Source organism: Protopterus annectens, chromosome 1.part0 (assembly GCF_019279795.1).
Source record: "Protopterus annectens isolate FY-2018-M chromosome 1.part0, PAN1.0, whole genome shotgun sequence".
NCBI lineage: Eukaryota > Metazoa > Chordata > Ceratodontiformes > Protopteridae > Protopterus > Protopterus annectens.
The window spans coordinates 17,248,430-17,264,839 of NC_056725.1; the positions used below are offsets into that span (position 1 = coordinate 17,248,430).

Below are 16,410 nucleotides of genomic sequence, written 5' to 3' on the forward strand. Positions count from 1 at the left end.
CTAGTGAACGAACTAGAACTTAGTGGGCCCTGTGGTAAAATTTGGAAATAAACCCCTCAAGCAGCTCCTTAGCTAAATTATTCCTATTTAAAAAGTCATATCAGACACCAAAATCTGGTTTCAGGAAGTAACATACCTTGCCTGTTTCAGAAAGCTGTACAGCACATTCACCATTGAATGTCTGGCTCACTTGTTAGCATTGTGTGCATTTGTGTATGCATTCCTGTTCACATCAACCACTTTCTAGTCACCTGCTTGACAGAATAAAGTTTAAGAAGGAAAAGATGAGTGTCTGTCAGTGCCAAATTGGGGCTTGTACTACAGTGTCACTCATGCATTATGGTGAAAGTAATGATGAGGTGGAGTGGTAGTGATGGGAGTAAGAGATGGTTTGATAAACAGCTTGTCCTGCATAGTGAAGTTGTAGTCATGTCAATAAAATGATGTATTTGGTTAGTTCTCAATTCTGGCTAACAAATAATAGTGACTGTCAAACAATCAGGTCAGTAATGCTATATGTTGCTTACTTATGATCACTGATATTCAAGTGTGTTTGCACTGTAGAATTAATATAGCCTGGAGATGCTGCATGGTACTTTCTAAAGGCTGTACTTCATGGATTTAAATATAGCATTTGGTCATGCAAAAATTGTCACCATAATAAGTCAGAAATAATCACAATCCAGTAACATCCACATGCAAATACTGCACCATAAAATATTTATAAATATGTAAAATAAAATTAAACATTCCTTTTGCGTGTAGTTGGCTTATGTCTTCTTATTGTTGGGCATCAGAAAACAACACTTATAAAAACATCAAGACTTTTTTCACGTGTGGAGTTATACTTTTTGTTCTCAAAAGCATGAACTGAAGGCACAAATAAACGAGCTTCTGCATCCACTGGTAGACATGGTACCAACTGATGTATGCAGTCATATGAAATAAAGTAAAGTATTCCTTTTGATTATATTTGAGTATTATTTTCACCACGTATTCGTGCTTGTCAAGGAGTCAAGAACATAATGATATATGTGGCTTCCTTGTCAGTCCTACTTTCATGCCCAAACTAGTGAAACAACTTTTCCTGGATTAGGCTATTCATCTCCCTCTGTTCTTTTCAAACCCTAGGAGAACGAGGAGAGAGGACCTTGCATGGTTTGTTAGTGCATAGATAGATGGGCTTCCATCTAGGCAGAATTGTAGGCATCGGAAAACCAGATCAGGTGTCTCCCCTTTGTGAAGGACAAGGAGGGGAAAACTGTCAGTAAGCAAGCTCTGTCAAAATGATTTGTTCACTGTATTGTTTTTTTGTTACTTTATTCATGGAGATCCTGTGCCCAGGTATGTAAAGTAACATTCCACTACCATCACAGCAGCCACCACTGCATTCCTGAAAGGGGTTGATACCCAGTTAGTTTTGAAAAAGGCCACCTGCCATCTATCCACCCCTTCACCAAACATTACATTTGGGTTTCCAAATGAAAAGACATGGTTTGGGGAGGCAGTTCTCCAAGGTATGCTCCCTGGGTAGCCTAAACATAGCTTACTATTCTCTGGTCCTTATTCATTCGTAGTCTTCCCAGAAGTGATGTCTGCAGGAGTGAATATTAAGAAGAAAACAGTGCAGTTTTAGTAGGGACTTAACTTAATTTTAGATATTAAGAGTATATTCAATGTTGCAGCCCCCCACTGTCTCTCATAAGCCCCTGTTATTGCCCTGTTTTGGCATCTTGGGGGTTATAATTGGTTCCCTCATCTTTTTATTTCTCCCATCTTCCCTCTCATTTCCTCAACAGACTGCGTCATTCCTCTGGATTCTGACTTGAGAGGCAGATTAGGGCCTTATAGGTGAATACTTGTTCCTGGGTTCATAGGTAGTTCCTAGGCTAACAACTTCAGAGGGACTTTTTAAGCCTAGCCGTACTTCAGAGTTGACAGTCAAACTCTGTACCTTAACCATTATGCCAACTCCCAACCTCTGGAGATAAGTCCATAGTTCCTTTTGTGCTCCATAAGACACATTCCTTGTTCAGCAAGGGCAACAAAGATCAGAAGCTGATGCCCCCTGTTATGCCACAGACATACTGATGTCCATGTGGGAGGAAGCCAGGTGAAGCTAGGAGGGGAAAGGTAAAGTTCTGGAACTCAAAGCCAGCCATCAGGCTCTTGAAGGCAGAAATCCCAGAATTGATTGACCACAACAGTGGATATATTTGGACATCTTCAGTTATGACAATTTCTTAATACAGGTGTACATCCCAGAGATATTTCCAGTTTTTGCACGAGAAAAAGTGCTTGCAAAACCCTAAGTATGCTTTATCCCTGCTGAAACTTACATTTCTATGAATAAACACTGCATCAGACTCAACACAGTAGCACAATCTCTCTCCTGTGTAACGTACTACTTTGAAAATACATGCTCCTTGTTTCAGCCTATGAAAATTAACAACTTTAAGATGATCCTTTTTGTCCCCATATTCAAGCTTTGCACTAGGATGCCTTGGACCAAGAGATTGCAAATGACTGAGCAGTCTTTGATTTTACAGGTTGAAAATCTTAACTGTTGGCTTTGGTCCCTTGAAATCAAGAAAAGCAAACCTAAAGCAAAACAGTTTGATAAAGGGTGAAAGCACATATTTTGTCAAAAAGATTAGATACTTTAATCCTATTAAACATTTAATACAGCTCTTTAGGGTCAAGGAACTGGACACTGCTCACCTATATTTAGAGATTTGTTGATAAATGAATTACAGAGGTGGTCTTGGCAATGCTGCACCGTAAAGGGAAACTGACCTTACTGCTAAAATTGCACGATTTCTATTTGGTAAGTGTGTGTGTGTGTAACTTTGTGTGGTAATAGGTGATTATAAGAAATAATTGTTAAAACTCTAGAAGCCTATTGTGGTACAAACAAGAGCAGTCTGTACTACTGCAACAACTGAAAGTGCAACATGCATACCAATCTTTAGCAGTTGTGTGATCCAAGCAGTAAAAGTGGATTTCATTTACACTTCAGGCTTGCACCTTGCTTGCTAAGAAAAGATTGTTTTCTTTGCTAGCCAAAAAGGGTCATTTGGTTAATTTAACATGACCTTAACAAGGAGTCAGAGAATTTATTGAAATACCTGTGCAGTCTAAATTATTTAGGAAATACTAAAGAACCGAATGTTCCAGCTTAAATAATGTTAGGTAACTGCCTTCTGCTTTTGGCAGAAACATATTGACTCTACAGACTGTTAAGGCTGTGATAATGCTGTGCAAATTTAATCAAAATGAGAAAAGTGAGTACATAGACACAGAGCCGTAACTGGCTCATCTAGTGCCCAGTGCTGCACTATGATCTAGTTCCCCTCAACTTGAAGTTGAGGAAAAAGAAAAAAGGTCTTCTCCTTATCTAGCATTCCAGCACTTTTTTCTTAGCCAGTTCCCCAGTCCATGCCCTACAATAGATGAGCAAAAGAAAAGGTCAACTGCTGACCAATCTACACCCCTCACTAAAACAGCAACAGAAAAGGACCTTTCTTCTTTTAAAAGCTGTAGCAAACCACTTGCTTGCTACAACTTACAGTAGACATAAGGGGCTGATGCAAGGCTTCAATCCTGACAATATAAGCTGTGTCTGTATCAGAATTAATTTCTGTACCAGCATTCAGTGACTGCACACTACAGATGAGTAGGCATCTACAGATCATGCTCCTGAACACCTTGCAGCCAGGTCATCTGCCACCTTTACCCCATGTTTACTATAGTTTTGCCCAATCAGGTAATTGGGCCTACCAGCAAAAAGTCCATTCATAGGTTCATAAGAGGTTACTAGGCTAATGGCCCTTTGGCCTTTATAAGCCTATCCATTTTATACCCTTGTTCCCTAACTGACCATGATTAGATGATCCTTATTTGCAGCGCAAGTCTGTGATCAGCACCAACTGCCCCTGTCCATGAGGATCATAGGTGCCACCCCCAGGGTGAATTTACAGTCTGCCATCCAGTTGTCTAGGTTGCACTTAAATAGGGTCATGGAGGAGCTCTGCTTCATGTGAACTGGGAGTTTATTCCAGAGGAGTAGCAATCTCTGGGAGACGTATCTGTCTCTCCATCACGTTCTGTTCATGTCACAGGGTACGTTGAGATCCCTGGAGAGAGAGACTCTTGCTCCATTTAATTTGCAAATGGGCAGCATTTCCATTAGGGCAGGGTCAATGACTGCTCTATAGGCTAGGCACAAGTCACCTCGTAGCAGCCTGTAGGATGCAAAGTACAGTAACAAGGCTTTCAGTCTTTCCATATAGGTCATGTTTTGGAGGCCCTGAATATTTTTGGTGAGAAACATCTGTGGTCTTTCCAGCTGCTTGCAGGTGTCTGGTGAGGTACATTAGTGGTCTGATGAAGGTCATCCTTAGTCTTGCATGTGCAACATAGAAGAATGCTTTCATTACCACTCTGGACACGTGGTGATCAAAGTTTAGATTGCTGTCAAGCTGTGTTCCCAAATCTCACACCACTGGGTTTGAGCTAAGGGGGTTTGCTGTCAATATTGTAATTTTCAGGGACTTCCTCTTTGCCAAAGGGGATAATAATTCACGTTTTGAGTTTAGTTTTAATCTATGACTTTGGCACCAATCATTTGTCTGTGTTAGCCCCTTTTTTAATATGTTAACATCATTAGGGGACTCAATGATTGCGCCCAGTTTGCAGTCATCAGCGAACTTGGTAAGCCACAGCCCATCTACTTTCCTGGACTTCTGACTTCTGAGAAATAGATTCCAAAAAATGGAGGGCCCAGTACAGAGCCTTGTGGTACACCACTGGTAACTGGTCTAGTGGTAGAGGTGGACTCCTCAACTGTGAGAGCATGTGTTCTGTCTGTGGGCCAGTTGACTACTATCTAGTGATGTGTGGGTTAATCCCCAGTTGGTAGAGTTTCCCAATGATACCTGACTGGAGGATTGTGTCGAAAGCCTTGGCCAAGTCAAGATAAGGTGGTATGTACTGTTTTGCCTTCATACAGAGCTTTGGTGATAGTCTCAAAAATGTCATCCAGGTTTAATAAGCATGATCTACCCTTAATGAAGCCAAACTGGGTTGGGTCAAGAGTTTGAAGGTCTATGTCCTTTTTAAGGTCCATGATGGTTCTTTCCATGGCCTTTGCAGATAAGGCTAGTTAGGTTTATGGGTCTAAAGTTCTCAGGTTGGGTTGATGGACAGAAGATTAATTTTCCTGTTCTCCACTCTACTGGAACAAAGCCATTGCTCAGGCTGTGGTTAATGAGAGCCAAGTGCTTCTACTAGGTCTTATTTTAAACTGTTTACTAAGCAGCCTTGGATGTTACCTGGTCCCATAGAGGCTGTGTTTTTGGCCATGGAGGGCATAGATATGACCTGCTGTTTGGAGATGCTATGTAGAGGACTGGTGTCAGGTATGCTTTTGGGGTATGGATGGTGGGGATAGGGGGTGAAGTTTGCGTCAAATCTGTCAGCTAGCAGGTTGGCAGTTTCCTCTGATACAGTATAAGTGGTACCATCCACTGTGAGTTCAGCACATAGCTGGGCATTCTCTTTTAGATTTTGGATGAAGCTAAAGGATGTCTTATAGGTTCATAGGTTCATACTAGGCTATCTGCCCTAGGGCATTTATAAGCCTAGCCAGAGTGTGTTTGGCTTTCGCCACCCATTTTAAATTAATTTTGCTATGCCCTTTTTCGAGGTTAGTATACTGTGCCTCTGTCTAACAGTGACACAGAAGTAGTGATACCCGGGGTAAACCTACGATCTCCCATCCACTCATCAAGATTCCTCTTGAAGAGAGTCAATGAGGGACTCTGCCTAACCTGGACTGGGATTTTATTCCAGAGTGAAGGGAGCATCTGGGTTATGAATCTGTCCCTCCAGCATATCCTATTTATTTCAGTGCTGAGGTTCAAGTCTCTTGAGCGCGTAGCTCGATGGGATTTGGATTTTCTGAGGTGCAGCAAGTCCATTAATTCCGGGTTGGACATGGCTTTATACGTCTGGCACAGATCGCCTCTGAGCAGGCGGTATGCCACTGACTAGAGCTGGAGTTTCTTTAATCGGGAAGCATATGGCATCTGTTTGAGCCCTTTGATCCTCTTGGTGAGGTACTTTTGGGGTCTTTCCAGTTGCTGCAGGTGTCTGGTAAGGTACATCCCAAAAGGGGCATTGTACTCAATTATGGGCCTGATGAGGGATGAGTAAAGAGGCACGATGACCTCCCCTGATCTAGATGTGAATCCCTTCATGATTAGGTGGGCTATATAAAATGTTTTTCTAACCACTTTGGCCACGTGGTTGTCAAATGAGAGATTGCTATCAACTTGGGTCCCCAGGTCCCTAATTACTTCTTCTGTACTTAATGGATTACCACCTATGTGGTAATTTGTGGGCACTTTGTTTTTGCCAAAGGGGATGACTATACACTTTTTGGCATTTAGCTTGAGGCCATGGCTGTGGCACCAGTTGTCTGTTTCTATGAGGCCCTTTTGGAGGATGCTTGTGTCGGCCGGAGAGTCTATTATGGCGGCCAGTTTGCAGTCATCTGCGAACTTGGTCAGCCACAGTCCTTCCGGGTTTGCCTGTACCTCTGAGAAATATATACCGAACAAGAGAGGTCCCAGGACTGAGCCTTGTGGGACGCCACTTGTAACTGGTTTGGAGTCTGACATGGCTCCAGCAATTCTAACCATGTGGGTTCTGTCCTTGAGCCAGTTTGCAACCCATCTAGTGACATAGGGGTTTATATTTAAGCTGGTGAGCTTATCTATAATGTCCGAGTGGGGTATTGTATCAAAGGCTTTTGCGAGGTCCAGGTAGGCTGTGTGGACCACCTTCCCCTCGTCAATGGCCTTGGTGACTGTTTCAAAGAAATCGACCAGGTTTAAGAGGCAGGATCTGCCCTTAACAAAGCCGAACTGGGTAGGATCCAGTGTCTGTAGGTCCCCAATATCTTTATTTATGAGGTCCATGATGATCCTTTCCATAGCTTTGCAGACCAAGCTAGTCAGGCTTATAGGGCGATAGTTTACAGGATCCGTTGAGGCACCACCTTTGTGGAGAGGGACCACTGTTGCTGTACTTCACTCTTTGGGTACATATCCTGTAGTAAGGCTGAGATTGAACAATAGTTTTATGTTTGGGTTTAGCTCTTCTTGGAGTTCATGTAGGACACAGCCCGGGACACCGTCTGGTCCCATTGATGCTGTGTTTTTTGCTTTGGAGAGGGCAGCTCTTACCTGAGCATCTGAGATGTCAAGGGGGCAGCACTCTGCTGGGACAGATATTTGCCCTTTTGGTGGGGGGGGGGTGTTTGCGCTGAACCTGTCAGCTAGGATGTTGGCAATGTCTGTGGGTTCGGTGTATTTTTTGTCATTTTGGACTAATTCTGAGCATATCTGGGAATTCCCACCCAGGTACCTAACATAACTAAAGAAAGCCTTGTGATTATCCTTAGTGTACTGTGCAATTTTTCTGTCGAAGCTGGTCTTAGACGATTTTATGAGTGCTCGTAGTTTTTTGCTAATACTGATCAGAGATGCCTTCCCTTTTTGGGATTTTGCTCTATCATGTAGTAGCTTCCTCCTTCTATTGTATAGACAGGACGTCTGCCTTTGGAGGATTGGGTCTTGGTTTTATTTGGGATTGCATGATCCATGCATTCCTGAAGGTGTTCATAGAATGTGTTTATAAAGGATTCTGTGGTCTGGGCCGTATTTTCCACAGGCCCAGGGGCTTTGAAGGATTCCACCTCGGTTTTGAGGAGTGTGAAATTTGCTTTAGAGAAGTTTTTCACTGTGGTTTTCTGGACAGGGGGTGGGGTTATGATTATGATTATCATTAGCTAGGGCTGCTAGTTTAGCCTCATAGCTAGATTTCAAGGACTTTACAAGATATCTGATTTGCTTGTTCAAGCTATGGAAGGTATTCTTCCTCTGCTGAGTAAGTTCCGTTTTTTTGGTTATATAACTTTCTTCTATTTGTACTTGAGGTCCACCAGGTTGGCTTGTTTTTTTGGGAAGACCTGGTTTTGATCCGTTCAGGTACAGCCGAATCTCTACAGTTGTATGAGTGATTGTGCAGAGCATTTGTGTACTCCTTTGCATAGGATTCATTGCTGGCTTCCTTAGCAGGATGTTTGAAATTTGTATACCATTAGTAGGCTGTAGTTTACTTTGGAGAAATGTTTCAGTTTTTTTTTTTTTGCTCCTGTGGGGGTGTCAGGTCTGATTATTTCGAACGAGACAGATTTATGGTCTGACCTTACCGTGGAGGGCACCACACAATGAGCAGTGCAGTGACACCCTGTGTTGGTGAGTACCAAGCTCAGGACACTTGAGCCGCTTGTTAGAGTGTGGACTAACTGTTCCAGGGCATTTGTATTGATAAAATCCAGGGACCACAGGGCAGGCATGTTTGTACTCGTGTATATTGCCCAGTTGATGGAAGGATAGTTGAAATCTCCCATGACCAAAGTGTTTGGTTGTATAGTCAGTGACTCTAGCAAGTCCAGGTAGGCGGTGTGCTTCTCTTGGTTCATGGTGGGGGACCTGTAGCTAGCAATGATGTGGTAGTGTGTTTTACATATAGTTAGTTGGACCTGGAGTAGCTGTTTAACCAATCTTGAGGTGTATTTGGTTTCAGTGAAGATGGCTACATCTCCACCTGTGCTTCTTTCACGCTTGTTTTGGGCTCTGAATGTGTGGAAGGCATTGTAACCTTGCACAGCTGGGTTGCTCTCTACAACGTTGAACCATGTCTCAGTGACTGCACCGACTTCAGCATCTTCCAAGGTGAGGAATGCTTCCAGGGAATGCAGTTTCCTGTTTAGGCTCCTAGCATTAAACAGCAAAACCTTGAGTTTGTCTTTAGAATGGATTTTTTTTACATTGAGGATTTTGTTGTTTTGACATTGCATAAAAAAGGCACTATGGAGGAGGTAGTTTTCTTTACCAATATCCGAAAGCCTAGAGGGACAGGTAAAGGCCATTTCTGACAAAGCAGTTTGGTCTGTCGACCGTGTGTTCCCAGGCTGAGAGATACTGGATCCCCTTGGATTGACAACAGAAGCTAAGCCAATTGTTGAAGTCAATCATTTTTTGTCTGTGTTGTGACATCATCGTGGGTGAAGGTAGGATGCTTAGAGCTAGGGACATAACTGCATGGAGACACAATTTGAGAGTTAAGTCAGGTCTCTCTTCATATAGTCCAGAGAGGTACGTCTCAAGTCGTTCACCGCAGTATGTACTATGAAAGAGTCATATCAGTAATTGTTGTTGAGTGACTTGAATGTGTGTGTGATTTGAAGGATCCTGGCACCTGATAGGCAGCTGACCGTGACCTTATCCTTCTCCAGCCTTGTGAGATGGACATCTGTGTGTCTCACTGTGGAGTTGCGTATGACCAGGACATTTGGTTTTCGGTGTTTTGCCTTAGAGGCTTTTTTACTGAGACACTGATCTGTGTGTGTGTGTTGTGTAGTGGATTCTGTTTGCTTTGCAGTGTGTGCATGTGGTTTGTGCTTGAGAGGTCACTGATCTTTTGGTAGGCTTCTGTTAAGTACCTCAACGTATGTGGTTTTATGTTTTGTGACCTTGTGTGTGAGAGGTAATGTGCGAGTATGCTGACAACCTGTTTGATGTCCAGTTTATGTGAGAGAATTGTTTCCAAATTCATAGTATAATTACATCTCTCACATATTATATTTGTTTGTTTTAGGGGTAAGTGGTTGTCAGTATACATGAGGCAATCACTACATTGCCTCAGGGTGCCTGTGTCTGTCAGGCTGGCTGGAGAAATGCTTGGAAACTAACCATCCTTTGACAGGTTTTTACTGTAGCTACTGCTGGAGAGTTGTCTAGTTTCACCAGATTATTTTCTAGGATTAATAAAGGGGCTTATTGTATTGAAGGCTATGGGTGAAGAAGACTATGGCAGCACTTTTCAGTGCGCAAATGAGTTGCCCACAATGCAGCAGGGGAACTTGGGAGTGTTCCACTAACAGATGTGTAGTGGCAAATTGGCTTTCAAGGCATTTGCGTCTGTACAGGGCACCTCTAAACCCTGTTGTGCGGTCCACAGTCATAAGCAAACGCGAAGCTTAAATAGAAATGAGAATAAACACTACCAATAGGAAAGCACACAATGAGCTTTCCTCCAGTAATCTACAACTCAGATGAGGCTGAGACCACACTCTTCTGCCACAAGGGTGCAGACAAGGCCCTCCTAATGTAAGACGGTTGGAAGAGTGGTCAAGTGTTACAATGCAGTCTAGATTCAGCAGATCTGAATCTAATCTATGCTATGTGCTAACTATATAAGCAACAGAATAGTTTTTAAGTGCAGAAAATACACAAGATACAGTAAAAAATCAGCAGAATGAAGCAGGAAAATAATACAGTACAGTCAGCAAAGTGCAAAGGAAACTCAAAAAGTACTTATTTTTTCAGTTTTAGCAGTGGATGCTTTGGATTTCAGCAGAATCTCTCCTTTATGTGGTAACCTTTTGGGTTGCTGCAGCACCAACTGCAGTTCAGTTTCTGACCCTTTAGCCACATTTGGAAGAGAGGGGGAAGCTGCCAAAGAACACCCCCTTCCTTTTTTCCTTGTCTTCCTCGTTTGATGACTAAAATTTATGTTTTCCTTGAAGTAACTTGTCTTGCTTGTAATGACTTTAAGGACACTGCATATGTCAAAAACTTAGCTGTGTACATGTTAGCACAAGAATCAGTGACAAAGGTAAAAAATAAAGTGGGACAAAAGCCAAAAATCGGGGACCGTTTTTTAAATATTACTGTTATATACTTGGTAAGTTGTTTGAATTTGCATGTATTTTCTCAAGGTTATGAAATCTGAAACTCAAATGTCAGTCATTATTTAATGACTACAGTCCTCAGGAGTTTGCCGGAAAATCACAAATTGTACAAGATCAGACCTAAAATATGAGTTTTGATTTTGATACTGGCAGATAGGCTAATCAGATATTACATCAGCAACATCCCATTTTTCTACATGGAGTCAGAGTGCCACATCAGCTGTTGCCACTTCTGTCAATTCAGTGCTACTCTGCTATGTTCTTCAACCATTATTATGCCTGGCTGTCACAGGTCTTCTCTTACACAATCCATACATTTCTTGAATGGACAGTCTGGTTTCCTGTTGTCTTTCTCCTCTCTCTCTACCTCCTAAGTCTTCTTCAACAAATCATCTTCTGCTGTCTTGGAGATATGACCTAACCACTGTGACATATTTGTCTTTACCTTCTGTGCATTTAGGGCTGCTTTGGCTTTTGCTTGGGTTTCTTTATTTGTTCATCTGTCCCACAATGTACATCCTACCACCTATTTCTGACAGTTGATCTCCATCATCTCATACTTCCTTGACTCCTCTGATTTCACTGCTTAGGTTTCTGTAGCAAACAAAAGTCACCACTGTTTTGTACACCTTACATTTTAGCTTCTTTGACAGTCTTCTGTCATATATGCCCTGAATACTCTGGGTTAATTATAGTACAGCAGTACCTCTGATTCTAACTGTGACCACCTCATTCAAACTTTCCTTCTCCTAAACCCACCCCTGTGAAATACTTGAAACTATTAATTTGTTCCACTGTTTTCCCTTCTATCTCAATTTTCAGCTTGTTCTAATTTCCCCCGTTTGCCACTGTGACTGCTGTCTTCTCTGTGCAATGTTTCATCTTATATGCCTTCAGCTTTGCATTTCAGTCTCCTTAACATTTGGCAAAGTTCCTTTTCAGACTCTGCATACAGTAGCTTTGTTGATATGCCCCCTCCAGCCTGTTGGCTAATATACTTCATCTCCACTATGAGCAGTAGTGGGCTTAGAGCTGAACTGTAGGATCATAGGAGGTTACTAGGCTATCAACCCGGAGGTCATTTCAAGCCTAGTCTTTTCATCCCAATATAATACCATAGGTAACTCTAGTCAATACCCAGGATTGTATTTATTAATGACTGCTCATGCCCAGGAGGGTTGTGGGCACTATCCCCAGTAAGAATGTACAGTGCCCCATCCTCTTATCCAGGTTCCTTTTGAGCAGTATCCTAGAAGTGCTCTGCTTCACATGAATTGGCAGTCTATTCCAAAGATGCAGCAGTTGCTGGGAGACAATTCTGTCCCTCCAACATGTCCTATTCAAGTCACAGGTCATATTTAGGTCCCTGGAACAGGCAGCTCTAGTCCTGTTTGATTTAGAGACGTGCAGCAAATTCATTAGGTTTGGGTCAAAGATTGCTCTGTAAGCCAGGCATAAGTCCCCCCTAAGAAGTCTATATGATACTGAGTATAGTGACAGGGACTTTAGTCAGTCTGTGTAAGGCACATGCTGGAGTCCCTTGATCATCTTAGTTATAAACTTCTGAGGCCTCTCCAATTGCTGCAGGCGCTTTGTATGGTACATGCTGGAAGGGGTGGTGTTATGGGCCTGATTAGTGATGAGTATAGAGGGGTTATAACCTCCTTTGCTCTAGAGGCGATGCCTTTGCTAGTTAAATGTGCTACATATAAAGCCTTCCTTACTACAGTAGACACATGGTAGTCATAGTTAAGGTAGTAGTCTACTTGTGATCCCAGCTCTCTTACCACTTTGTAGGTACATAGGGTATTGCTTTAATTTTATAGTGTGAAGGGACATTGTTTTTAATAAAGGGAATGATGATGCATTTCTTTGCATTTAGTTTGAGACTGTGACTAAGACAGCTGTCATTGGTCTGCGTAACACCCTCCTGAAGTATACTGACATCATTTGTGGATTCAATAATTGCACCCAATTTGCAGTCATCCGCAAACTTGGTCAGCCACAGCCCGTTAGTTTTGGCCTGAACTTCTGAGAAGTATAGACCAAACAGTAGGGGGCCCAGCACTGAATCTTGTGACACCCCATTGGTAATAGGTCTGCTGGTTGATGTGGAGTCACCCACTTTGATAGTGTATGAACTTTTTGTGAGCCAGTTGGCAAACAGTCTTACACACGGGTTTACATTTAGTTTGCTAAGTTTATGCATTTTAATAGGTGCATGTCTTTCATTTAGGATTTTCCTATCCCAAAGCCTTAGATTGCAAGCTAAAATTCAGTTACTCAACCCTTTTCCCTTGGAGCGCTATGAAAGACATACTCAACACTTCTCTTAGATTATCAGTATTTCATTTAACATAGTTAAATGCCAATCAGCTAAAACACATCAAACATACCTTGATGTATATCCACTCCCACTGGGAACACTGTTCGTACTTGTGCAATCATGTCCTTGTATATAGCTTACACTAATTCTAGTAGTGTTTACAGAACATCAAGCCATCGCAGCAGGTTCTTGTCCACTATCTGTCTTACTGCAAATATTGGGTCAGTTGTGGTGTATCCTGATCTCAACCCAAACTGCTCAACTCCTGTCTTATTTTCTGTTTTGTGTATCTATTTGTCAGTCGTCCCCCTAGCACTTTCATGCAGTGATACCTGAGTTTGATACCTCCATACTGCCCCCCTTTGCTCTTACACACTGATATTAAAAAGCTTATCCTACAGTCATCTGGGATGTGCCTTTTTTTCCCATACTCTGAGTACCCCCACAAGCCATGCCTCTCCTACTTCACCCACATTTTTTTAAAATCATTATTAAATCACATTTCAAACAGTGGCATAGATGCACATACATTAACAGAAAAAAAAACAAACCATAATAACAATTTCATTATTTTCATATAGTACACGTTTTCATTTTAAGTTATCATTCATTTGAACATTACATAAATTGCTCAATTCCTGCCTTCCTTTAAACCTCACTTATCCTGAACATTATTCTGATTGTATTATTCCCACAAATTCCACTTATTTCTATGTAATTTGCTCCTTCCGTTTTATAAACATCCCACTTCCAGTTCTTTTCTCTCCTTTTACAGTTTTCAGTATTTACAATGTAGGTTCAGTTTTGATTTCCATTTTGCAGAAAATGCATTTTGTCAGCCAGTAAGGCTTTACTGTGTCTACGCAGTTCAGATCTTGTGTCCCAACTCAAAAGAGTAATGTTCTTAGTTATAACCATTTGCTCCCTCAAAATTTCTGACAAAGCACTCTGTAGGGAATTGTTTAAATCTACAAACTCATTCCATTCCACAAAAAAAAAAAAAAAATCCCAGTTACCTCTCACTTTTCCGTCACACCTCTAGCATTTGCTATCTGCCCAAGACTTTTTTCTGAAGTCTGCTTGGAATATATATATACCTATGCAAAAACTTCTGTGCAAAAATCCTAAACCTTCTGGTCTTTGTTGCATAACTGGGAACTTTGCAGGTTTCCTCCTCCTGTCAATTTTTAAATTACCTTTCCAGTCTTTTCTAACCTCCTCAGATTGAATTGTAAAGTTACCGTGCAGTGTCTTGTATATCTTACTGATTGCCCCTTTTTAGCAATAGCTTCTGTTCTAGACTCAACAGAAAACACTACCAGAGCTGGTCTTCCACTTAATGCTCCTGTATGCCTTTCTCTTTCCCCATGATCTGTTATCAGTCCCTATTAGTGAAGGCTATCTCTAACCTGTAGTCCAAACTTCTTATTGGCCTCATTCTTTTTCCTTTGTAGTTATTTGCTCCCAGTGTCTTGGTTCCTTTGCTAGTTTCTTCTAATATATTCCAACCTCCTCTTGCCTATTTTCTGTACCCCTACTTTCAGTCATTCCTATTGGAATAACTTACTTTCTCTTTTCCTGTGTTAACTTAGTTCTTAGAATATTTTCTGCTACTTTCTAAATGTTTGGTTGGTGTTTTTCTCCTTAAGGACTTAAAATCCAAAGGCCTAATGTTTCCTTATTTTGTAACCTACCCCCAGTTTCATCATCCCTTTCCACTTTAAATTATAACATTCTGCGTGTGTTATGTATGTAAACCGTAGCTGCGTAGATCTAAAGGGTCTATAGTAGATAAACAAAAGTTTATCTTACCGAACGCTGACATGGTCAAAAATCCCAGTACTCGAAACTGCAATTGTGGGGGGCTGTGCCCCCCCCCCCGCTAAATATATATTTCAACTCCGAGATCGCACTACAGTGAGGAAAGGGCAAATATTCCCATCTTCACTGTACCGCAATCTCACAGTTGCTGTTTCGGGTTCCGGGATTTTCGCTCATGTCAGCATTCGATAAGATAAACTTTTGTTTATCTAATACAGACCCGATCTAAAGTATTCCTTCAAATCATGTAATCCTAAACCACTTTGATCTATGGGGATTATCAGTTTATCACATTTAACTCTTGTACTCTTTCCCTTTCCAAATGATTTCCCTTTCCAAATGATTTAATTCAGCTCTTTATCATCCACAGCTTCTCCACTTGTTGATAAAAATATATCTGACCTGCATAAAAAAACGTTTCTTATTATCTTTATCTGTAATTAAGAGTTTCCAGTTTCTCAATTTTTGTTCTGTAGTTTTAGCTTCTTTCCACATATCCTTAAGTGTCCTGACAGGATGTTTTTTAATCCATATACCTCAATACTTCATCTTCTCATGTCTTCATAAGTATGGGAATTGTTGAACCAGTCCATGTGTTGGTACTTAGTTCACCTGCTATAGCCTTTGTTTAATCTTCAATAATTTTTTATCTCAAAAAATATGTGAAACTTCCTCTGAATGTTTCACAGCACTGTAATAGCTCTTTCTGGTTTTATCAAGTACAAAATATCTCTAACTAAAGTTAAGCTTTCTTGCTTACCATATCATTGTATTCTTGAATTTGTGTCTCTCTTATTTTCTTTGCCAGTGGCTGTAAATATAAAGCAAATAAAAAGGTGAAAGAGAATTGCCGTTTGGGGTTCTTTTGCTTGAAGACAGCTTGTTAAAGAAGAGCCCTCTCATTTTAACTCATGCCTTTGATCCTTCTTATCTCATCTTAATTAACCATATTATTCTGTCAGAATATGCAAATGTTGTAATTTCATTACCCATAAAATCCCAGTTGATATTGACTACTTTCTCTATACCAAGATCTACCATTGAAAATAACATTTACTTGTATTCTGCTTCCCTCTGGATTGTTCTGTTAATGTCCAATGTTTGCCTTTCCTCCACAAAATCACATTGATCCATATCTATCAATTTTAGCAACACCTTTGCCATTCTCTTAGCCAGTGTAGACATAAGTCACTTTAATATCATAATTTAACATTGAAACAGGCCTTTATGAAGGTAGGACTGAAGGTTCTTCACTCTGTTTTGGTAATACAGCCACAAAAGTTTTCTTCCAAGATGCTTGAACTTCTTACCCTTTTAAAGTTTTCCAGATCTCTGTCACTTTCTTCCCTGTCAACTTCTAAACTTCTGCAGGAATACTGTTCCTGGAGACTTTCCTGTTAATTCATTATACATCAACATTTAATCTCATCTCTTCCCA

General features: G+C 41.1%; 1 protein-coding gene across 1 annotated transcript in view; it reads left to right on the forward strand.

Moving 5' to 3' along the window:
• The window catches only part of KPTN (kaptin, actin binding protein), a 1,335,927-nt gene that overhangs the window by 1,049,299 nt on the left and 270,218 nt on the right, over positions 1-16,410 (forward strand). The gene's annotated exons all lie outside the window — the stretch shown is intronic.